Source organism: Lissotriton vulgaris, chromosome 7 (assembly GCF_964263255.1).
Source record: "Lissotriton vulgaris chromosome 7, aLisVul1.2, whole genome shotgun sequence".
NCBI lineage: Eukaryota > Metazoa > Chordata > Amphibia > Caudata > Salamandridae > Lissotriton > Lissotriton vulgaris.
This window is the reverse complement of record NC_141695.1, coordinates 701,786,082-701,811,672: the sequence shown is the minus strand read 5'-3', so window position 1 is coordinate 701,811,672 and position 25,591 is coordinate 701,786,082. Positions and strand designations below refer to the sequence as shown.

Sequence of the window (25,591 nt, the reverse complement as noted above, 5' to 3'; positions counted from 1 at the left end):
AATGTATCCAATGTGCAAAAACGTTTGTTGATCATTTTTATTTTATTTTTGTTTGGCAAATGCCATTGTTCATGTGCTAGTGTTTATTAGAGATTTGCCTGGGTATTATATTCACACAAATTGTTTTGCCCTGACCCTGGAAATTGATCCAAATCAGGGGGTCCTTGTTTGCTTCACAGAATATCTGCCATGAGTTTGAACATATACTTGTTAATACCTATATCACAAAAAGGCATAATAATCTTTTCCGAATCAACACTTTCCTCAATAACATTTGAAACAACCACAATGCGAACAATGTTAGATACGGTATGTTACTGTTACATCGCAACTTTTACATCGTAATGCTGTTACAACGCAGCTTTTACAACGCTGGTTCCATTACATCGGATGCTATTACAACGCAGGACATTACATAGCAGATGCTATCACAACGCATACCATTACATCGTAAGTATTGGTAAGTATATAATTTTTTTTATTTTATTTAATATTATTTAATTAATTTTATTATTATTAATTATAAATAAATATATTTATTTATGTTTTTTAATATTATAAATTAAATATATTCATTTAAGTAATTTTTAAAATAAGTATGAGCATAGGAGTATATGTTTTGGGGTACTGAGGTATATGTTTTGGGGTGTTTGGGTATTTTTAGGTTTTAGGGCTGGGTTTAGGTTTTGGGGTACAGGGGTATTTTTAGGTTTTTGGGCTGGGTTTGGGTTTTGGAGTACAGGGGTATTTTTAGGTTTAGGGGTATTTTTAGGTTTTAGGGCTGGGTTTGGGTTTTGGGGTACAGGGGTATTTTTAGGTTTTAGGGCTGGGTTTGGGTTTTGGGGTACAGGGGTATTTTTAGGTTTTAGGGCTGGGTTTGGGTTTTGGGGTACAGGGGTATTTTTAGGTTTTAGGGCTGGGTATGGGTTTTGGGGTACAGGGGTATTTTTAGGTTTTAGGGCTGGGTTTGGGTTTTGGGGTACAGGGGTATTTTTAGGTTTCAGGGCTGGGTTTGGGTTTTGGGGTACAGGGGTATTTTTAGGTTTTAGGGCTGGGTTTTGGGGTACAGGGGTATTTTTAGGTTTTAGGGCTGGGTTTAGGTTTTGGGGTACAGGGGTATTTTTAGGTTTTAGGGCTGGGTTTGGGTTTTGGGGTACAGGGGTATTTTTAGGTTTTAGGGCTGGGTTTGGGTTTTGGGGTACAGGGGTATTTTTAGGTTTTAGGGCTGGGTATGGGTTTTGGGGTACAGGGGTATTTTTAGGTTTTAGGGCTGGGTTTGGGTTTTGGGGTACAGGGGTATTTTTAGGTTTCAGGGCTGGGTATGGGTTTTGGGGTACAGGGGTATTTTTAGGTTTTAGGGCTGGGTTTGGGTTTTGGGGTACAGGGGTATTTTTAGGTTTTAGGGCTGGGTTTGGGTTTTGGGGTACAGGGGTATTTTTAGGTGTTAGGGTTGGGTTTGGGTTTTGGGGTACAGGGGTATTTTTAGGTTTTAGGGCTGGGTTTGGGTTTTGGGGTACAGGGGTATTTTTAGGTTTTAGGGCTGGGTTTGGGTTTTGGGGTACAGGGGTATTTTTAGGTTTTAGGGCTGGGTTTGGGTTTTGGGGTACAGGGGTATTTTTAGGTTTCAGGGCTGGGTTTGGGTTTTGGGGTACAGGGGTATTTTTAGGTTTCAGGGCTGGGTTTTGGGGTACAGGGGTATTTTTAGGTTTCAGGGCTGGGTTTGGGTTTTGGGGTACAGGGGTATTTTTAGGGTTTAGGGCTGGGTTTGGGTTTTGGGGTACAGGGGTATTTTTAGGGTTTATTTTTTTAAAGTACGACTTTAATTAAATTAAATTAATTAAATTAAAATAATTACTATTATAAAATTTATTAAATTAAATTAATACAATTATATTAAATTAATTAAATTACATTAATTCCAATTTTAAATTAAATTAAACTTATTTAAATAAATTAAATTAATTACAATTTTAAAATTAATTTAATTATATTAGTTAAATTAAATTAATTAAATTAACTTAATTACATTTTTTTATAAAAGTATACTTACCTATACTTACAATGTAATGGTATGCGTTGTAATAGCATCTGCTATGTAATGTCCTGCGTTGTAATGGCATCCGATGTAATGGAACCTGCGTTGTAAAAGTTGCGATGTTACAGCCTGTGTTGTAAAATAACGCGTTGTAACATCATAAATCCGTTCGATACATTTCATTAGACTCTTTCTTTTTGTTGGACTTGCAAACACGAGCATAGTGACCTTTACCCCCACAATTGTTACAGATACTATCCCTTGCAAAACAGTTTGGATAATTAGAAGTGTGAGAAAAACTACCACATCTGAAACAACGCAATCTTTGATTAGAAAATGAGCGTTGTTGTCGAAAATCACGTTCTTTGGATAAAGAAGTCTCTCTATTAAGCAAAGGACGAGTCTCTTGAGAACCTTTCTGACAAGTTCTTTTGAGGCAATTTGTTTCTCACATTAGTTGAAACTTTAGCAATGGAATCAGGAGATTCTTCTAGAAATTCATCATCTTGTAGTCTATGCACAACATCTTGAATTTTCTTTATAACCTCGATAGAAGTGTGATTAGTCTCTTCTTTATTTTTTCTAATTTCTTTAACCCAAGTAGAAGTATTCTCCATGCCTTCTACAATCGCCATAGCCTCTTTCAGGGTAGGGTTCTTAGATAATAATTTTTCTTGAACTCTTGTACTATTAGTACATCTTACAAGCTGATCTCTCACCAGTGATTCAGCTAAATCCCCAAAATCACACGTGCGTGCAAGAGTCTTTAAAACAGCTACAAATGCACCCACACGCTCAACAGGACCCTGTACACGAGTGAAAAATCTGTGGCGTTCTAATGTAACATTAATTCTAGGACCAAAATAATTTTCTTGCATGGACATCGACATTTCAAAAATATCAGAAGGTTTGCATGAAGAAATCAAAATGGCCGCTGCGTGATGACGCTATACGTTTTAAGCGTCAAGGTCAAAGTTCTGTGGCACGTCACGTCACGTTGCTAGGGAATCCTGAAGCCGATCCTGAAGCCGAAGCTGATTCCGAAGCCGATGGTGTGAATGCGAAGGTGAGCGCGCAGACACACGCGATGTCACCCGCTGCCAAGGCACACGCGATGTATCACTTGACTCTGTTTAAGAATAAACAGATCCAGATCGTAACGGCCAACAGGTGAACGAGCCAAAAGAAAGTTACTTATTTAGCGAAGTTTGTTCTGTGCAATTAGTACAGCAGACAGTACAGCAGTATTATCCATAAACACTGCTTTTGATGATAAGAATGCCAATTTCAAACGATGAGGCAATCCAAATTTTGATGAAAAGAAGTAGAAAATCCAAATAAAGCAGAAATAAATCAGAATTTCGAAATTTGTGCAGTACTGTATGATATCCAGTGTCCAATATTAGTCCAATAGGAGTAGAAGAGCAATATTCAAAATATAAGTTTGTTCAAACCTAGTCCAAATCCAAATTAAGATTCCAATTGTAGGGGAGTTGATGGTTGTAGGTGCTTGTCCCCAATCAAGCCTTGACCCTCGTCGCCAGTGAAAAAGGCTCTTAATTCAGGTTTAGTAGGAAGAGCAGGTTTATTGATCCAACCATCAACAGCAATCCTCAGCAACTGACACAGTATACAGAAAGTAAACACTCCATCAATGATGTAGAACAGACAGTGTTCCATTAAAGAGACAGTAACCATAACAGTTGACTTACAACCAATCACCATAAGGGTTGTTTGGACTGATACAAGGTGATCACTAGAACTAGTGAGCATCATATATCAGGCCAACTTCTCACAGTCGGCTCACCTCCGACCTACTGAGGTAAGCTCAGGCCAGTGTAATGTGCTGAGGTGGGCACTGGAGCTCGGGACCCTAGCACTGAGGGAGGGGGGGAGGGGGGGGAGCTTTGTTAAGCCACTGATTACCAGTGGAAGCAAGTCAAACCACAGTTGTGAATTTCAGTGGAAGAAAACACTGGCCACTTTGAAGGAAGATGTGTAGTGTAGTTCCTATTTTCCCAATAGGCCCTGTGCATTGGAATAACAAACAGTAGTATCGACGTAGAAGTGCGGATCTTCCAGGCCTCCACTGACTATGCTAACCTTAATTGGGTGTGTTACCAACTAGCTCAGAGGTCACTGGAAACTTTCTTGACTGAATAGGAAGTGATCAGCTTCCCTGGCACAGCCAAGAAGGGATTCAGTTTTCCAACAACCGTGCAACATGACAACTTTGCTCCTCAGATAAGAGTCAATCTCTAGAGTCGTGTGAAACAATAGACAGTTATTTTACTCAGTCAGTTGTTGTGCAGATTACTTTCACAATATGTAGAGAATAGCGAGACGGGCGTTGTCAATAAAGGGTAACATTTATTGAACAGTCTTTCTTCTCGTACAAGAGAAATGAATTGCCACAATTGCAAGACTTGTTATTATAAAAAGTACGTACAGTAAGATGAGTATTGCGAAATAATACTGTAAAAGCATTGATATGGTTTCTTAGCCATACAATGGTTTAAAATGAATAAAACATATATACATTCATATATACATTAGGCTAAAATACTCAACTGGTGCTTCTAACTACACCTACCCCAGTGTACCTGACTTAAGCCTAATACTTGGGAGGGGAGTAAGTAAGTAAGTAGCTTTAAGTTAAGTTGGTTTTGCCAAGGTTTGCTTCAAGAATTCTCCCTAAGGGTTTAGTCAACACCATACCTCTGGAATAGAATGATGGAGGTCTGGTATCTCCTTTCAGGGACTCGATATCCCAGTCACTCGCAAGAGTAGGCTGGAAACGCCGGAGCTGGATTTTCTCGGCAAGAGAAAAGACAGCATCTCTCTCAGCGCGTCGAGGAGGAGGAGGAGGAGGAGGGGCAGCGTCCGCGGGCAGCTTGCATCTGCTGGGCTCTTGCAGATGACGGCTGTTCAGCTCCTGTGTTCACCACACCATTGTTCGCTCGTTAGCAGCGATAGCAGTAGCGATAGTGTCAGCATTAGCTTGACAGCGATAGCTTCAGCATAACAGCAGCAGCAGCAGCTTAAGGCAACGTTGGTAATATTTATACCTGAAAGGTGCCTTGTTTGACGTAAGTTTTTGGACATAAGACGTCAATAAAGATGTCACTAGGAAGTGATCGTCTATCAGTGCTCATTAGAGTTCTATTACTAATCAAAACATAGCAAGCGGGGCTTTCCCAGGTTGCTGAGTTTTTATCTTGTTGAAGAACTCGGAGTGTTAATCTAGGATTCTTAGATAGTAACTTCTGCTATGTCATTGCACTAATGAGCTGCAAAGGAAGTTGCAGAGGAAGCGATTCTGAAATGTGGCTCTGTTCATGTAAGGCCAGAGACGAGTTTCTGAATATTGCATTTGATCGGTTATGCCAATATAGGGAATACATGGATTTATAGCCGTATAGGGGCATAAGGTCACAGTATCGCTCAGGGTCCTAGGTTAGAAGGCGACACCCACTCCACGAATTTATGTCCATCAAATTACTAAAACTAGAGCAATAAGATGCATGTGTAACATTGCCCACCCCAAAATACATATATGCATTTGAAATAGGCGTATTTGAAATATGTGAAAATATAGGTACTGTACGTCTTTGAACATAGAAATCATTCAAAATTATAGCATATGCAATCAATGAACGATTTTGCAAAAAGAATTACACATGAAATATCTCTGAATACAGAAAAGAAGGGAGAGATAATTTCATCACATATAAATGCATTTCAGTAAAATGTGCTAGAGGCTGGTTGAAAGTTATTATGTCTCTAGATTTACCTAAATAGAAGTCGTAGCCTCTGTTCTCTATGAATAGGTCTACTTTAAGCAAACAATTTTCGTGCCAGAAAAAGGGGAAAATATTATGAAAAATAGTTCAATCCAAAAAATATTTTCTTGTGAACAGGGGAATAGAGTTCCAACGCTTTTTGGCAGTTTTTGTTGATCAAAACTGAAGGCCGAATTCAGAGTTCATGGGAACGCTGTGCGTCGGAATGCTTTTCTAAAGTTATTGTTTCTGTTCGGGTGAGAACATCATATCAGACAGGCTCTCAAAGAATTGGTCTTCAAAATCAAGTGACAGTTCGACCAAATTCGATAGTGCTGTAACTTGGCAGGTGTGAGAATGATTGCTGTCATCAAAGGCTGGATCAGCAATGCTCACAGAAGGTCGTACCTGGGTGATGTTGGTTTTGTCACTCGCTCCACTGTTACCACCTAGTCGTAGTACAGGAGTCTCAACGAATGCCGTCATCAGGATTGGTAGCCGCTGGGGACAACACAATGCGTGAGCCGTTATTGGACTGAGAAAAGTATCGATATCCATTGGTACTGCTGATGGAAGTGCAAGACAGGTGTCCAACACGCACTCATCTCCGCATAGCATACATCGTAGTACAGGTAAGATGCAGGATTGCCATATCGGTCTGAATGAAAGGAACCAGGTCATGTTTAGATCTCTCAGCCTGGCCAATCCAAGGACTCTAGTTATTCTGTCCCGGTAGCGCACTGTTAGGATTGTTTCTTCTGTGGTACTGTAATTCCGGAGCCTGCTGTAACACCGGCTCCGGGGTCCAACACTCGTGTCACAAAATATCGTCGTACCATGACGAATTTGGTATCTACGGACCGGTAATGATTAGGACATTATCCCTATGCATTTGCGTCACAATTGAGTGATGCTAACACCCTTAAATCGTAGTTTCCGTCCTGAACCCTCGGACTCCATTTTGTAAACGGCATCCATCTTATGGCTTGCCCTCATATAGTCAATTGATTAAGACCGAGTTTGATCTGAAAGGACACGTCCGCCGTAGAGGACTTCCCCATGACCTGGCCGAAGCTGACTCCATTGCCTCCAGCCAAACCTGTTTTGGCAGCTCCTCGCCCAGTGGCCGAGCAAGATATCATCTAGGCACAACATGTCATAAACCATTCACTACATACAGACCATGTTTTCCATACACATACACCTGTCCATGCTTCTTGTTTATGACCCGTTTTATGATGGGAGGGTGCCCGACCTTATTGGTGTTTCATCGATATCTGATGGGAATTCTGGATCTGGCAGGGTAATCCATCACAAACTGGACATCTAAAATATGTGCTGACCAGCATGACTTCGCTTTTTGTATTGTTGTAGAAATATGTGTATAGCCATATCATAAACTCAAGAATTCTTGCCTACAGCTGTTATTTATGTATATAAGGAGAAGGCTGGTTCTGTAAAAACGAACAGTCTCCTGAGAACTTACGGCCCGTGCTGCCGTACTTCTAGGACACATGTTACTTGGTTGCAGCCAATAAAACTCTATCTCGGACTTCAACTAGAAGACTCTGTGTTTCTGTGGTCCGGAACAGGGAGAACTCAGAGGTCCCCGGGTGTTACTCCTGGCACCACCGGGTTCCTAAAAACCCGGCACCTCAGTTGGCGCCCAACTCGAGGCGATATCAAGCGGTGACGGTCCAAGCCAGATGTTCGTGAGGAGCTTTGTGTGAAAATTCCAGAGGACGGCCAGCCACTTCAGCGACCCCTGCATGTCGACGTGGTTCCGAAGCTCTTTGCTGCGAGGTTCCCCGCGTCCCGACGGCTACGAAGGACTGCTGCCCTGACTATCGCCCTGTTTTGGACCCAGTGATCCTTGGTAGAGCGAAACGATAGAAGTCTTCTAGTGACGTCACCGATCTTCAATATTCAGTTAAGTATAAGTGGAACTTCTCCCAGTCCTTAGTTTGGTTCTTAGTTTTGGTATCCCAGAGATACGGTTTGTATTGGTTCTTAGTTTTGGTATCCCAGAGATACGGTTTGTATTGGTTCTTGGTTCTTAGTTTTGGTATCCCAGAGATACGGTTTGTATTGGTTCTTGCAAGCACCAAAACCGAGGGATTCGTGTATTCACGATAATATCATAATTAGATAATCCCTTGAAGTTTGAAGCTAGACTAGTGAGCAAAGATGCCTGGTCTTAGCAGACTTGGAAACTTGTTTTGTCTTGGTTGTAGTAAGGACTCCCGATTAGAGGATTTGTGTCCGGTTCCTCCGATTGGAACTCCAACATATGAGTTATATATAAAGCACGGAGTAGGTCCTATCACGTATAATGAGGTATGGATAAAATACACCCGCAAGGATGGTGTTTTAAAATGGCCCCAATATGGTAGTTTTGACTCGGAAATATTAGACAACCTCGAGGTCAAATTGTTCAAGAAGAAAGCCCGGCCGGCGATGTTTGACTCTTTTCGCTTATGGCGCAAAGAAGCCAAACAGAAAGAAATAAAATTAGCAAAGAAAAATAAAAGAGGCATGTCGATGGTACAAGCCGCCATCGCATACAGGGATAATGAGGAAGAGCAGGAAAGTGAACAAATGCTCAGGAGCAAGAAACTAGCAATAGATAAATGCTACCCGATGTTACCACATGGGGGACAAGACTCAAAGGGAACATCCGAGAAAGATCCATTAATGTCCCATTTATTGAACTCACCACCCCCATACACATCGAGTATTGTTGGACCCCCGAGGCGTATTGTTATACCGCGCCCTGGCGCACGAAAAGCAGCTCTTGCACAAGCACCAGCTCCTCTTCAGCTGGTTCCTACTTCTCCGGCGCAGCCTTCTCAAGGGCCGCCGCCTTTGCTACATACTCCATCTACTTCTACGACTTTGCCTACTGCTCCAACTACTCACTATGATACTACGTCTGCTACTGCCTCTACTTCCTCTGCTGTTGCTTCAACTTCCTCTTTACATCAGCCTGTCTTTTCTGGCGCATCTGCCTCGCCGCAAGCTTCTCCTTCTGTCAGACAGAGAGTGACAAGTACTGTCACTGGTCTATTCTCACCCTTCTTTGGGTCGCCTAAAACGACCCCTAAGACAGAACGTAGACAGTTGCGTAGTCAACTACCAGACTACGAGGAAAGAGTGGTACTAAATGAGTTAGCACGCAAATGGGTTACTGACACTGCTAAATATGATGTTCAGTCCGTTATGGAAGTCTTCCGTCAGTGGGATGCATCCACTCAAAGATATGTATTTGAAGAGATGTGCTTGTACCTCTGGGAAGATTTACGAGACAATGACCCAAAACGCAGAATGCAGGAACTAGCCCGCATGCGATTCAAATTTCACGAAGGCATGATTATAGGTGCAGATGTCGAACGAGCAATGGATCTGTTGTTATCTTATAGGAGTAAGGGAAACAGCTCTAGATCGTTTGATGAGGATGATGTGTCAGATAGGAAAAAGGCGCGACAGTACCCCATGAGAGAGGTTCCTCCAGTATGGAGGGAAGGTGATGCGAATGCACAACCACCTGTTCCACCACACTTCCAGCGCGTATGGGTACATGTCCCCTGGAAAAGATCCGAAGTTTACAACTCAAACAGACACTACCTGATCCACGTAAAAACCGAGCAGGATATTACAAGGAATTATCACAAACTGCCAGCTCATGTGTAATGAATTTAGCAGATATAGACATGTTGTTTGGGAATGTTGTTCCGCATCCTTTATGGAGTAAAATCCGTCATGCAGATCATGATCAAGAACTAGGTGACTCATGGGCTAATATTACAGCTACTGATGCCAGACAAATTGGCGGTTCTAAACCCGAGCCTTTAATAGCAGACCTTCCCGGTAGGATTATCGCGTACATGAAAACGTTAATGCCTGAATTACGCGTAAATTGGGACAAGCTATCTGCATGTAAACAGAAGAAAGATGAGAATGTGTCTGACTTTTTCACGAGATTCGAGGAGACTTTCACTGATCATAGTGGTCAGGACATGGCTACCGAGGGTGGTCAAAGATTGTTTGTAGACAAATTTGTACATAATCTGCTTCCTGAACTGTGCAATAAATTGAAAGATTCAGAGAGTGCTTGGGCTGTTTCCACGTCAGCGCAGATTTTAGCCACAGCCCAGTACTACGAAAATAGACGCAAAGACGAGCTAGATAAGACAGACAAGAAGACTAAAGAACTAAAAAATAAAGTTCTTCTCCAGCAGGCCTATCCGCCTCGCACTCCTAGTCAGCCCAATTATCAGCAACCACAGCAGTATTCGAGAAACGCGCAAGGAAACGAGTTTTCCCACCAGCGTTCTCCGTATGGCCCGAATCAATGTGCATATTGCAAAGAAGAGGGTCATTTCAAAAGTAATTGCCAAGCTCTTGCACGACGTTTAAACGGTGTCTCCGGCGCAAGAGGTAGAGGTGTTCAACAGGCTCCTAGAGGTAGGGGCTGTGGAACTTTCTCCGAGAACACCATTTCTTTTCCGCCTCAGAATTCTATGAATAGCTTTGACCAACAGAATAATGCGTCCTCCAGGACAGCCCAGTACTATGCAGACGACTATTACCCAGAAAACGAGAATGAGGGTAATGATTGCTAGGATAGCCATGGACAAAGAGAGGGAGTTGTTTCAGTTCCAGTAGATCAGAATGGACCTTATGTTGAGGTGATTACATCCGGAGTGTCAGAGCCATTTCTGCTGGATACTGGTGCTACAAAAAGTTCTATTATGCACTCAAAACTTCCCGGCGCACCTTTGTCCGGCGAAATGAATGTTTCAGTAGGTTTTTCTGGCGCCCCTGTTAGAAACCCGATCTCCAGTCCCATGCCCCTTTCTGTTGGCCCATGCAAATTAGAAGCACCCCTCATTCTTACAACAGGCGAAAATTTGTTAGGTTTGGATTTGTTGAAGAGATTATATGCAACTTTGTACTGTTCTCCTTCAGGAGTACAACTCACCCTTGGTAAGAAAGTGATTTCCCCGATGTATTTGTCAAAAGAAAGAATTCCAGTCGAGTTGTCATCTCTTCCAGATGTACTTTGGGCGAATGGTTCTAATGATGTGGGTCATTTGGAGATAGCACCGTATGTCATAACATTAAAAAGTAATGTTAGGTTGCCACGTATTCCCCAATATAGAATATCGAACGAATGTGAAAGGGCTTTGTTAGCGATCGTCTACGATTTAATTGCGAAAGAAGTCATCGAAGAGACTTCAGGCAACATTTGTAACAGTCCTGTTTTGCCTGTGTTAAAGCGTACCGATCCTTCACAGCCCCCTGTGTACCGATTTGTGATCGATCTAAGGGAAGTGAATAAGATCGTTGTACCGCAGTTTCCAGTCGTCCCCGACATTACTGCCTTATTGGCAATGGTTCCAGCCTCAGCCAATTGGTTCTCAGTGATTGACCTGAAGAATGCCTTCTTCAGCATCCCGATTGCCGAGGAGAGCAGAGATATTTTTGGCTTCAATTTAGGAGGACGAAGCTTCCGCTTTAAACGCGCTCCTCAGGGCTACTGTGAGAGTCCATCAATATTCAGTCAGGCTCTGAAAACACAACTAGATACGATTGTTTTACCTGGTGGCGCGACTCTGATTCAGTATGTAGACGATTTGCTGATCGCTGCAGATACTGAAGAGGTTTGCAAGCAAGCTACCTTGTCATTGTTGCGTCGTTTATGCGACATGAAACATAAGGTCTCGCTTTCCAAATTGCAATTTTGCTGACAAGAAGTAACCTACTTAGGTCACATCTTGTCGAAGGAGGGAAGGAGACTGACCCCAGAAAGAATACAGGCAATTGCAGAATTGAGTGTCCCAAGGACACAAAGAGAAGTGCGTGCCTTCTTGGGCATTACATCGTACTGTAGACAATGGATACCGAACTTCTCACTATTGGCCAAACCCTTGCTGGCATTAATGCGTAAAGACACACCCAATCCTTTGCCTTGGTCTGAAGATTGTCAGGCGAGTTTCCACGAGTTGCGTGATGCACTATGCTCGGCTCCTGTGTTGGGCAACCCCGACTACAGCAAGCCTTTTACATTATATGTCCACGAGAAGGAAGGTTGCGCATTATCAGTCTTGACGCAACGCTTTGGGGACAAACAACGCCCATGTGCATATTTCTCTGCGACTCTAGATCCTGTAGCTAAGGCATTACCAAGTTGCTTGAGGGCCACTGCCGCAGCGGCTGTCTGTATTCGACAGTCGGCTGGGTTAGTCATGAATAATACTCTGACCGTTATGGTCCCACACGCAGTAGATATCCTACTAAACAGAACGAAAACGCAACACCTAACTAGTGCTCGACTATCCAGCTATGAATTGACCCTGTTAGCAAGTCACATTCACATAAAGAGGTGTGATACACTCAACCCTGCTACCTTATTACCCGTTCCAGCAGAGAAAGATGAGGTCGACAAACATGATTGCTGCTTTAGGACAGAGGAAGAGACAAAAGGGAGAGTAGACTTACAGGACACTCCCCACCCTGAATGTAATGATAATTTATGGGTTGATGGTTCATGTTTCAAGTTGCCAAATGGTGATACGACTGCAGCATATGCCGTGACAACATTACACACGATTGTAGAGACAGCTCGCATCCCCCAGAATTCTGCACAAGCAGTGGAGTTAGTCACACTCACAAGAGCATGTGTGTTGGCGAAAGGAAAACGAGTGAATGTGTACACCGATAGTCAGTACGCCTTTGGCGTAGCCCACACAGTTTGGAAGATTGTGGCGTGAACGTGGGTTCTTGACGTCACATGGCACGAGAATTCAACACGGACAGCTAGTACACAACCTTCTCGAGTCACTGACCTTGCCCCTACAGGTTGCGATTGTAAAGTGAGGCGCGCATAGGAAGATTACGGATGATGTTGGTCGAGGGAATGCATTTGCCGATGAGGTCGCAAAAGAGACTGTAAGGAACACAATGAGTCGGATGTATGTTGTAGGTCCTGCTAGATGGACCCCTGATGTGGGTATGTGTGAGGACACCATTGAAAGCGTGAAGTCTATACAAGCTGATGCTACCGAGAAAGAGGTGAATGAATGGAGAGAAAGCAACGGTAGGTTAGATGCGAATGGTTGTTGGGTCGAACTGTCAGAACATCAGCGATGGTTGTTACCTAACGCCTATGTGCTCGCAGTGGTAACGATGGCCCATGGAATGGCACACATCAGTGTGAAAGGAATATGTAAGCTGTTAGCCCCAGTATGGCAGAATAGTGGTATCCCAAAATGTGCAGAGAATCTGGTCAGAAATTGTATGGTGTGTTTGAAGCACAATCCCGGTAAAGGAACCCCAACCCCAGCTGGTCATTTTGCACCCCCAACGTATCCGTTCGAGGTCCTGCAACTCGATTTCATTCACATGGAGAGGTGCAATAACCTAAAATATGTCCTTGTCGTCGTTTGCGCTTTCTCCAGGTGGGTAGAAGAGTACCCCCTTGAGAACAACACTGCGTTGTCAACTGCCAAAGCCCTTGTCAAGGAATTCTTCCCCAGATTGGTATGCCTAGAATTGTCTGGAGTGATAATGGAAGTGAATTCGTGGGACGAGTGATGAAGAGAGTGTGTGAGTGTCTAGGCATCCACCAAAAATTTCATGCTGCCAATCGTCCCCAATCGGCAGGATTGGTAGAGTGCTATAATGGCACGTTAAAATTGAAACTGGCCAAGATCCAAGCCAGCACAGGCCTCAAGTGGCCAGACGCCCTGCCTTTAGCACTCCTTTCTACCAGGATGATTGTCCACTCCAGATTAGGACTCAGCCCACACGAGATCGTGTTCGGGCGCCCAGCAAATATATGGGGAGTACAGAGGCCCAGAAAGCTCAGGGAAATAGAGTACCCTGCACTGCTTGACTATTTACATGAACTGACAACTAAACTGCATGCTTTACATCAACAGGTCCACAGCTCCTCTCCACGTGTCTGACGATCCAGGCCACTCCATCGAACCTGGCTCCTGGATCCTGGTTCGGAATTTCAGACGAACAAAGAACGAGGAGCCTCGCTGGACCGGACCCTTCCAGGTTTTACTGTCCACCCGCTCTGCAGTACGTGTCCTCGGGAAGAAACACTGGGTGCACGGCGCCCACTGCAAAAGGGTCCCTTTGCCCCTTCCATATGACCGATGGGTCCGGCAAGGAGTCGCTGACTCCGAAACTGAGTTCATACCTCGTTTTGTCCCCTTCAGCGATGCACGATTAAAAGGAACTGGTACCGACAAAGAGAGCAATTGTATTTTGCAAGGATCTGTGCCACCGTCGATGCAGTTGGACACTACAGAACCTGAAACATTGTTTGAAGATCACACCGTACCTGGAAAAGAACGATATAATCTGAGTTCAAGACCAAGGAACTGACATAACGGACTTAATACGATTTCCCCCCTTTTCCCCATGAACTATTTTTGATTTTCACAGCTCTCTCGCCCAGGGAACTAGCTCATTTTTGATTTTCGAACCGCCATCCGGTTCTGCTGCTAGGGCCGCGGTTGAAGTCTGAGGAGTGCAGCCGGGGACGCCTAGGTCAACGGTTCTGGTCGGTCTGAGGGAATTACCCCAGACTGGACAGAGCGCACATCTTGGCAGAAGCAACCTCCCACCGCGGGCAGCAACCAGAGGATGGAGTACTCGAGGGTAGAGAGACCTGCTAAACACATGAACTTTAAAAGAAGAATACACGCTGTGATGGCCAGGATGAAATTCCTGACAATATGTATTTTGATGATATGTAGCATAATGATGTTCTTGATTGGTTATACCTTATCCACGTTTCAAATCACCTTTGTAAACAACACTCAGCCCACACCTCCTCCAACTGTTTCTTTACACTCCTTTCACCCTCTACCTGAACACGAGTCTGCCAGAAGACTAGAATTCGTAAACAACTCATTTGTCCAACTCCTCCACCAGTACCAATCTGTGATGAACACTACGAACTGTTGGATATGCGGTCTCATGCCACACACTACAGATAAGGGCATCCCATACTTCATCCTACCATTCAGTTATTATGGTTCTCTGTGGGCTTTCCAGACCATGTTCCTGTTCACCCTAGAACCATACCCGCCCCGTTCCGCAGAGAGCGATTCCAGCAACAAGGCACTAGTGGTAGGGATAAGAAATATGAGTAGGGATGTTGACACGTATCAAATGATTCCTAAAGATGAACTCACTCCCTACAGCCGTTGGAATGTAACTAAATCCGGGATCTCTTTGAATAAAAGCCAGAAAACAAAAAAATCCTCCCCAGTCTGGATAGTGCCCCACCGAGGTCACTTATGTCTGCAAGGTATTGGCAGGGATCCCAAAGCACAGTTGGGGAAGAGCGTATGCACGGAAACATATGTGTTTGCCTCCCGAACTTCCCCTCCATTCTTGGGGGCTAAAGGCACCTATTTCATCTGCCATGACAAAGCCTGCACATGGTTGCCCCCTGACTTCTCGGGCACATGTTTTATCTCGTTTCTGCTGCCACCCACCTACACGGCCGGGGCAGATTACCATCGGACAAGGACAGTTAGGGGTGTCGTGAGTCAAGACGACACTGCGGGTCAGGAGTTTGGAGACTTCGCAAAGGGTTTTCTGCCATTTTGGGGGCCGATGGTGAACAGCAGGAACATTCGACAATTGACGAGAATAGTTGAATCCGCCGTGACTGAAACGGCCGGTGCCCTTAGCAACCTGACAGCTGAGCTTCAGTCGGATCGACTTATGACCCTTCAGAACAGGGTTGCCCTAGATGTCATACTTGCAGACCGTGGTGGTGTATGTAGAGTGATCCAGTCTAGTTGTTGCATTTTCCTCCCCGATAATGCTCCGACAGTATACCAGGCCATCTCCAAATTGCACAAAATCTCTGATTCCCTTCACCTAGAGAAAGGGGATTTGTCCTTGCTAGGGTGGTTCTGGGAACTGATCTCTGCCTGGGGATGGAAAACTCTGATCTTCATCGGGATGATCTTAGCCGTTCTGTTTATGTTCTGCCTGTTTGTACAGTGCGCTCCTGCAATATGTGGCCTCTGCGCTACTTCATGTGTAAGGAAGCCTGTATCAAGGGACAAATTGAGCAACAGAATGATGCTACAGCAGCATCTCCATGAATTCATCAATACAGATTTGGACTCAGATTAGAGTGAGTTATTGCCTAATATGAGGGCAAAAGGAGGGTCTGTGGTACTGTAATTCCGGAGCCTGCTGTAACACCGGCTCCGGGGTCCAACACTCGTGTCACAAAATATCGTCGTACCATGACGAATTTGGTATCTACGGACCGGTAATGATTAGGACATTATCCCTATGCATTTGCGTCACCCTTAAATCGTAGTTTCCGTCCTGAACCCTCAGACTCCATTTTGTAAACGGCATCCATCTTATGGCTTGCCCTCATATAGTCAATTGATTAAGACCGAGTTTGATCTGAAAGGACACGTCCGCCGTAGCGGACTTCCCCATGACCTGGCCGAAGCTGACTCCACTGCCTCCAGCCAAACCTGTTTTGGAGCTCCTCGCCCAGTGGCCGAGCAAGATATCATCTAGGCACAACATGTCATAAACCATTCACTACATACAGACCATGTTTTCCCTACACATACACCTGTCCATGCTTCTTGTTTATGACCCGTTTTATGATGGGAGGGTGCCCGACCTTATTGGTGTTTCATCGATATCTGATGGGAATTCTGGATCTGGCGGGGTAATCCATCACAAACTGGACATCTAAAATATGTGCTGACCAGCATGACTTCGCTCTTTGTATTGTTGTAAAAATATGTGTATAGCCATATCATAAACTCAAGAATTCTTGCCTACAGCTGTTATTTATGTATATAAGGAGAAGGCTGGTTCTGTAAAAATGAACAATCTCCTGAGAACTTGCGGCCCGTGCTGCCGTACTTCTAGGACACATGTTACTTGGTTGCAGCCAATAAAACTCGATCTCTGACTTCAACTAGAAGACTCTGTGTTTCTGTGGTCCGGAACAGGGAGAACTCAGAGGTCCCCGGGTGTTACCCCTGGCACCACCGGGTTCCTAAAAACCCGGCACCTCACTTCCATTCCCATAGGAGTCATGTATGAGCTGTGGCTTGCCATATCGGAGCAGGAGGGTCAAAAATAAAATACCTGCTACAAGTCCCAAAAATAGGGGTATGCCGCCAAAGACTGAATGGACCAAATTGGGAATGATTCCCAGAATTGCTTGAAACGGTGTTAGCAGTCCCGTAAAAATCGTCTTAAATATCCCTGGGATGCCTATGGCACTAGACATGTTAAGGAGTTGGCTAAGCATTTCTACGAAATGCACGGGGCAATTTGTTGATAAAAGGTTATGAATCTCTGCAGCTGTCCTTGCAACTAGGAGATCATACGTCTCTTTTGATGACGTGATGGGCACACTTGTCTGCAAAAGCACAGACTTCACTTTGCTTAAAGTATCAATTCGTATAGAAGAGAAATTCAGACGAGGCCAGATGGGAGTCTCTATGTCTCCAGGGCCGCTCGGAAACAATGCTTGCATACAGCATTTGACCATGGAAGTTACGCTTACGAGATACGCTTTCCCTGGCAAAAGCCACAACATCTGTGATCCGTTCTTAGAATGTAACTCCCATTCGCGAGTTGCATAAAGAAAGGCTCTATCTGCGTTGCAGGTGTGACAAGCTGGTGGCATGAAAGGTTGTTAGAATTACCTTCACAGGCTCCGTGTAAATTAATACCCTGGCACAAAAGTATACCGCTTAGTGAACGTTTACAGTTTTCACCACTAAGAAATACATTTTTGTCGCTGTCACTGTAGCATGAATGTGTGTATGGTAATTTCCATGCTGACTTAACGTATCCCTTACCTAATCGTTCATACTGGCCAATAGGTATGTATTCAAGGCACTTTTTAAACCGGAAAGTTATCGGAATTGTGATAATCCTGTGTATTATCCATTCAATGACAGGACTTTCTGACATTGTCAAAGGTAATCTCTCAAGTTTTTCGATGCTCAGGATTGTATAGTCTGCTCCTTTCTGTGCCAAGCTGATTTGTTTATCAGTAAGGTTAAAAATGGAAAACAATGACGTTGTGTTGATTAAACGCCAAGGCACATAGCCTGAACGAAGATTTTGCAGCGTCCAGCCTAATTGTACAATAGAACGTAATTGTGACTGGCCATGCTGTAACATTAGCAAGTCTCTGTCTATTATATCAAAGGCAGATGATATAATATTGTCCAACGAATATATTCTGGAGGACAGAGTCATTAACCCATTGTCATTGTCCACTACAGAAAGTGATTTTTCCAAATTAATACGATCAATTTCTCGTATTTTTTCTGCTGTTTCAATTTGTGTGACTTTCCAAGCCTCGTTGTATGCCGCATAGATACTGGTCGCTATGAAACGCTTTTGACACTGTTTGCGTGGTCCAAGAATGAAATCGCGCAAATCAGCACCATCTTTAAGTAAAGACAAGGATTGCTTAATTTCAGCCAGTGTAGATGATCCTAGCCATTCGAGGCAGAGTTTCCCTACACTGTATGTTGTTACTATCCCTGGATGTTGTCCCTGGGAGTATCTAGGGTCTTGTCTGGTCATTTTTAACCCCTGTGTTTTATTCAGGAATCTATCTTGACAGTTGTTTGTGTCAGTAGGCTAGATTAACCACTTTTTCCAATCAGGATGTGTTCTGTTTAAATGTAAAATTTTAGATACGTCTATCTCAATATCGTTTGTTGCATTTTCAGGTATTGGCTTTGGAATAGACGGTTTGTTAAGGTCTTTAATCTTAGCTAGGCCAAGACAGGATGTTTGGTGAATTGTGTCATTTAAAAACATCATTTGTTCTGGGATCATGCAGGTTCTGAATAACGCTTATAGGCCTTGTACCTGCCACTCTTTTGTACCCCAGATGGTTTTTGTTTCAATTTTATTTTTCCAATAATCAAAACCAAATGTCATCATATTTTCATAAAATGCTTCTGAATATATCAATTTAGTATTTGTCAGCATTGTTTTCAATCCTTTTTTATCTAACAGTTTATAATAAAACGTTTCTGCATCACTGGTGTTAAACCCTGAGAAGTACTTGAATTTCTCAAAGAATGTTTTAGAACTGCTTTTAGGTGGTGTAGCACAATGTTCCCATTGGTTATACTTAAAAACATTTCTAGGCTGTGCAGATTTATGCAAGTAATGATCACCATAATGTGTGAAGCAGAACATGTGTTCATAACTCGACGAACCTTGTAAATAATCAGGTTCTGTGAATCTAGCTGACATTACTAAATCAGACATCATGTTATTAATACTTTCAAAGTCCCAATCATCAGAGAACGTACTAGGTTTTACAAAGTCACTTAAGGAAACCTTGAGTTAATGAGGATACTTCAGGATTTCGACCGGACCATAGATTTCATAGTCAGTTTTCTCCCATACTACCCCACCGGGTATTGGAATGGCTGACATTTACTGTTGACAGTTCTCTTTTCTTCACGTGGGATGATCGGTGTGGTTTGAGGACTAAGTTGATGTTCTGACTTGCTGTGTCCATTGTACTATATTTTCCCTCAATGAATTTTCCCAAACAAAGTACCATGATGAACCAAAGCAGGAGGAAAAATACACCTAGTCCAAACCAGAACTCTAACCATGGAGAAATAAGGTACATTTCCTACAGTTGATGAAAGAGTTCCACTGCTTTTTCTTTAAAAGTCTTTTTTATTTCTGGCATCACTTCGGGGTTGCTTTGATCCTCGGAAAAGTTATCGAAGTCGATGAAATAACCAGAGGCAGTTCTGTCAATTGTTGGAATTGTTCTTTCAATTTGTCTTTCGGTAGCACTTTCTGATGCCACATCATTGTAGACTGGTGTTTCTTGACGAACTGTTTCAATCTGTGTCTCAAGAGGCACGAGTTCCATGGCATTATTGCATAGTCCCTCTCTGTGCACTGCAGGCTGATCGAATGTGATTAGTCTTTCAGTTTGAACCTCTCGGATTGTTGCAAGTTTGGGTATTCTGTTGTTTCTTGGGAGTCCACTGGGCCTACTGTTGATTATAGGCCACATGCTTGTGGTTTTACCAGGTCGATTGATACAACTCTGTTCTTCTTTTTACCAGCAAGGGGCAGTAGTACTACTGATCTTGTTCCGGTGACTGCCAAGACAGATACTGCTTTTCTGTAAGAAGGCCCAAATTCCTTCTTCACCGCTATTTTTTCTCTGACTAGATCCCCAATCTTTGGAATCCAGACAGGCCTTGCTGGGGCTGTTGCTGGTGGTGCCTCGTCAGTGGTAGCTGGCTGTTGTTTTAACTTTATGTTGCTTAAGGATTTTCTTGTTTCGTTCCAGTCCTGTAAAACAGCCAAACGATCTTTGATGTCAAAGTCTGTTTTCTTATCTTGTACCACTGATACCTGACTATCTAAGTCCTGAACTCGCATTCTAGTTCCGAACAATAGTTCGTATGGGCTGAAACCTTTTAGAGAATTTCTTGGCAAATTATTAAGACTGATCTGGACACTTATTAAATGTTTGACCCACCCAGCACCCGAACCTATTACCTTCGCTGTTATAGATTGCTTTATGTCCCGGTTTTTTCTTTCTACCACACTGTTCCCTTCGGGGAGTGACGGACAAGAATATCGCAACTCAACTCCCATGCTGGCCATGGCCTCCTTATAAGCTCGAGAGCTGAAAGCAGGACCCTGGTCAGAATGGAACATGGCAATTGCGTATGTGCCGATAAAGACTCGCAGATCTTTTATAACCGTTCTGGCGTCAGCCGAGCGCTGGGGACCACATTTTTCAAGTGTGTTTAGCCTTAATGATTAATAGGACGCAGGATGGCATGTAGACAGCGTTACGCTGTTTCTGATCGGTAGCCGGTAGCATAGTTCACTACTGCGATCCCTGTCACAATTGGGACAGTTCATCACATATGTTTGATGTTGCACGCTCATTCCTGGCCACCAGAATACTGATTGTAATTCAGTCAGAGATTCCGTGATCGTTTCGTGCCTAGGACCCAATCCCATGTGTGCGTCTTGTAATAGGAAACCTCTCCGGTTCCTGTTTGGAATTACCCTATTCCCCACTCCAGGGATTCGAGCAAAGGGAATGGAGTTTGCATCGATTACGTATGCATAATTGAGTGGATAGTTTACGGGTAGTGCTGCACAGTCGCCTTTAACTGACGTTTTTACTGCAAGCATGGTTTCCCCGTCTATGCATTTTTCTGCACGCTTTTTTGTGACTACGGAAGACGGTTTAGTTGCTTCCGCTGTGGCTGTATTAGCCAATGAATTCCCTGCAACGTGAACGCCATCACGTTGAAGACTCTGTGTGTGTATCACGTGAGTCTTTTGTAGTTCTTTCTGTAAAAGAGCTACCTGTTTCCAGAGCAATTTATGCTTTATTGTGGCACCTGTGTCATCTTTGTAATCGTTTTCAATCCAGCTCTGCAACTTATTATTGTAAGAGTTGACGCAAAAATGAGAATCGCACACGATTAGTGTCGGGAATTCACGTTCTGCATTTTCAAGCGCCATCTTTAAAGATCTGATTTCAGCTCTCTGAGCCGAACAGTACTTCACTGATTCAGTTTTTGTTATTTTCGGTCTGAATTTACCGCACAGCCAGCTACCTTTAACAATCGCACAGGCTGCATCGTAGGATTTGCTCTCTACGTTGAAATTCTGTACAAGTCTATCTGTATAGATTATACAGGCGTACTGTGGGAGAGGCAGAAGTTCGATTGGCAGAGGATATTCTTCTTCATATTCTAAATCATTCAGTTCTTCGAATTGCGGGGCGAAATAGTATTTTACATCTTCCGCTCCTAGAGAATCTACATACTGTATCCATTTCGGATCCAGTGTCACTATAGGCAGGTTTACTGGGCTGAATAGCGCCTCGAAGGCGGATTCCGCTGTGAGGATATTAATCCTTTTACCATGTGCTAGTTCTCGTTCATTCACTAATGCAGTTTCTACTGCTTTCACAGTTCTTTCTGTGGGACTGAATGTTTTTTCTACTTGTGTGTACAAGTGAGATTTAATTGAAATTGGTACCTTTTCTCCCTCATTAGAGGTCAGGTACGTGAATCTGCATCTTCCTGGGATGACTCGGATTACAAGATCGCGTGTGTTGTCACGTGTATCTAATTTTGTTTTCGCTAACATGTCTGTTTCCAGTGATCTCAAAATTTGTGTGTTTTTAAGTCCAATTGATTTGTTTAAAATCAGGTTTAATTAGTTTGTAGAGAGGTTTAACCCTCTCTGCGTAATTTAGAATGTAAGTTCTTCCACAATTCAGAAAGCCTAGAATCGATTGTAAATTCTTCAGCGTTTTTGGAGCTTGGAGTACAGCGCACTTTTCTAAGAAGTTGTCCGCTAGGCTTTTTCCTTCACTTGATAATTTGTATCCTAAAAATAATACTGTCAGATGGGCAATTCGAGACTTTTTGAAGTTGAATTTGTAACCCTCTGCTGCGAACCCAAGTATAATGGTGTTCACTCTTTTCAAGTGAGTCTCCAAGTCGTCGTCTGTGAGATAGATATCATCTACGTAAGATAATGCCTCATCATCATATATTTGTAGTAACTTTGTTACTCTAGCTGAGAATAGTCCTGGGCTGTTCTTGAACCCCTCTGGGAGCCTACAGAAATTTTTCTGAGACCCCATTACTGAGAAAGCGGTCAAGTATCTGCTTTCTGGTGCAATATTTTGACAAAAGAAACCATTGGATATGTCTAATGTCGTTTTATATTTTTTCCTAACTATGTTGTTCATTAGTGCAGCACTATGCGACTTTTGTACTGCAAATGTTTTGCAACATGCATTAAGGTGTCTGTAGTCCAAAACTAGACGATATGAATTGTCTGGCTTGGAGACAGGAAACAAAGGATTGTTCATTTGAGAGGTGCATGTTTCAATCACCCCTTGGTATTCAAGTTGATCTAAAATCTCCCTGACTTGTTTTTTAGCTTCTTGCTTAATGGGATACTGCCTTTGTGCAGTTGGTTCACTTTTTAACTGGATTTTGTGAGGAGGAGAGTCCTCATCCCATCCTACATGATTTTTATATAATGCCGGTGCCTGGGCTACTGCCCATTTCCTTGCATAAGTATATTTTTTGTGAATCGGAATGTGATTCGAGAAGGCAGGCATAATCATTTCTTCGCCACGAGGGCACTCCCTGACAAACTCTGGGGGCCAATCCTTTTCAGCTAACAGAATATCATAGCCTTTTGAGAGTTTATCCCAAAATAGACCCTTTATTTTCCTAGTCTTATCACCCTCTATACGCAACGTTATTTCGTATATCTTATGGGGCTCGCTAAGTCTGGTGTCGGCAGTTTCAACCTGAATATATTCATTCGTGTCTACTGTCTCCAGATGACTCATCAAGATCTTGCGGGCTATAGTGATTTCTGCTGCACTGTCTAGCATTGTCTGTGCCCACTCCCCGTTTTTCAACTGTGTCCTCAGTATTCTCGGCATGGTTGATTACTCTAATACTGGCTACCTTCTTTTTTGGAAATTGAGATTTTTTACTCTGAGCAGGTTCCTTGTCTTTGGACTTGGTGTGCTCCCCTGGGTCTGACCGTCTTCTTCTTTCCGATTTCTGCGAAAAAGATCGAGAGGGACGTGTATCAATACTTTGATATCTATCAGGTTTTTTCAGATTATCCCTATTTCTAAGGTTATATCTTTTCTCAGAGGGCTCCCTCTGGGGAGACTGGTGTTCTCGAGTCGGAGTTCTTTCCCTCCGTCGAGGAGACCTTCTTCTGGACTGGAAAACTTTTTCTCTGGGAGTGGATTGTTTATTTCCATCCCAGCTCTTTTTAGGAGTGTTTGAATTATTTTTAATAAATAATTTTTCAGGATTTTCGAGCAGTTGGGGCTTTACTGGTTTTCCACCCAAGCTGTCTCTACCTAATTCTTCATAGCATTTTTTTATGATTCTGGCAAGCTCAATTGGTTGATCTGTTATATCGGTTTCCCTCAACTTCTGGCGGATCGCCACAGATGCTGCTTCTCCTTTTATGTTGGCTAATAATATAGCTGAGACCTGCTTGAAGTCTTTCAGTAATTTCATACCAAGAGTTAAAGCAGGTTCTGGACCGTATTCATTTTGAATCTGTTTTAGCACATCTGGTATTACCGCCATAGACGGAACACCATGTGTTTTTGTGTAAATGGAAGCAAAGACTGTACCCCAAGTGTCACAGTCCTCTATGTGTGGTGCGACCCCCATTGGAAGGCAGATGGTCAGGATCCAGTGTTTCTCTATAGGGGTAGTATTCGGAAATACTGCCTCTATTTGAGTGATTTTCTGCGCTAACCAGAAAGGAATTTGTTCCCGTTTTACGGGTGTTTTACCAAGACATGATTGTATGTTCTGTGGTGTAATTTTATTAGTGTTCCCCTGATGAGGGGGCAGCTGTGGTACATTAACAGCTGGTTGGACTGTTGCAGTCCGCATTACATATTGGACTAATTGCCTATGTATTTTAATTAATGTTTTTAGCTGTACTAACAGCTCTTCTTTAGACATTTTTGCAATGTCCGGATGTGGTGTGTAGCTGGCTAAAACCGGCCACGTTGCTCCTGGTCTACCTAGTGGACCGAGCCTGGTAATATGATCATTATGTTTTAGGACGCCTTTAAACCAAAGTAAATGTTCTTGGTATTTTAGTGGGATTTCAATCTCCTCGAAAGGAGCATACTCCTCCGGTGGATCCTCTATTTTATAATAGTGGAACTCATGTGTTGCGGCGTTTGCCGCTGGAAATTTTATCCATGAATAGAATACTTCTGTCTGCCGATATTCGTGTGCCTCTATCACAAAAACGACTGTGCCACCTTGTGTGGTCAGTCCATTTTCTATAAGTTTTAACGTCATAGCTTTTCTTAAATGTGCCGCAGTGATTATTGCACCCGGTTCAGTAGTCCCGTCGGGACCCTGCTGAGTCGCATCTACTGCGGTTTCAACGGTCCCGTTTTCTAACACTGACATTTTATAAATGCAGTTTTTGCAGAGCAGGTCTCCAAGGAGACAAAGATTAGGTGCACAATATTTTGGAACACTGTATCCTTCAACGTTGAATAAACCAGAGCTTTACATAGGAATCTCTTCCTACTAAGGTCGGGCACATTTTAACCTTTCACCCACTCCAGACGTCTATTGGAGTATTTACGGGAGAAAGGGGTCTGTGTGAAAAATGCACGACTGAGTTACTCTAACGTCTTGCGTTAGTTTATCGCCTTGCCAAACGTTTGGGCGCCATGTAGTGTAGTTCCTATTTTCCCAATAGGCCCTGCGCATTGGAATAACATAAACAGTAGTATCGACGTAGAAGTGCGGATCTTCCAGGCCTCCACTGACTATGCTAAACTTAATTGGGTGTGTTACCAACTAGCTCAGAGGTCACTGGAAACTTTCTTGACTGAATAGGAAGTGATCAGCTTCCCTGGCACAGCCAAGAAGGGATTCAGTTTTCCAACAACCGTGCAACATGACAACTTTGCTCCTCAGATAAGAGTCAATCTCTAGAGTCGTGTGAAACAATAGACAGTTATTTTACTCAGTCAGTTGTTGTGCAGATTACTTTCACAATATGTAGAGAATAGCGAGACGGGCGTTGTCAATAAAGGGTAACATTTATTGAACAGTCTTTCTTCTCGTACAAAGAGAAATGAATTGCCACAATTGCAAGACTTGTTATTATAAAAAGTACGTAC

General features: G+C 43.2%; 1 protein-coding gene across 2 annotated transcripts in view; it reads right to left on the bottom strand.

The window, feature by feature from the left end:
• Window positions 1–25,591, bottom strand: part of HELZ (helicase with zinc finger) — a 1,742,088-nt gene that overhangs the window by 152,356 nt on the left and 1,564,141 nt on the right. The gene's annotated exons all lie outside the window — the stretch shown is intronic.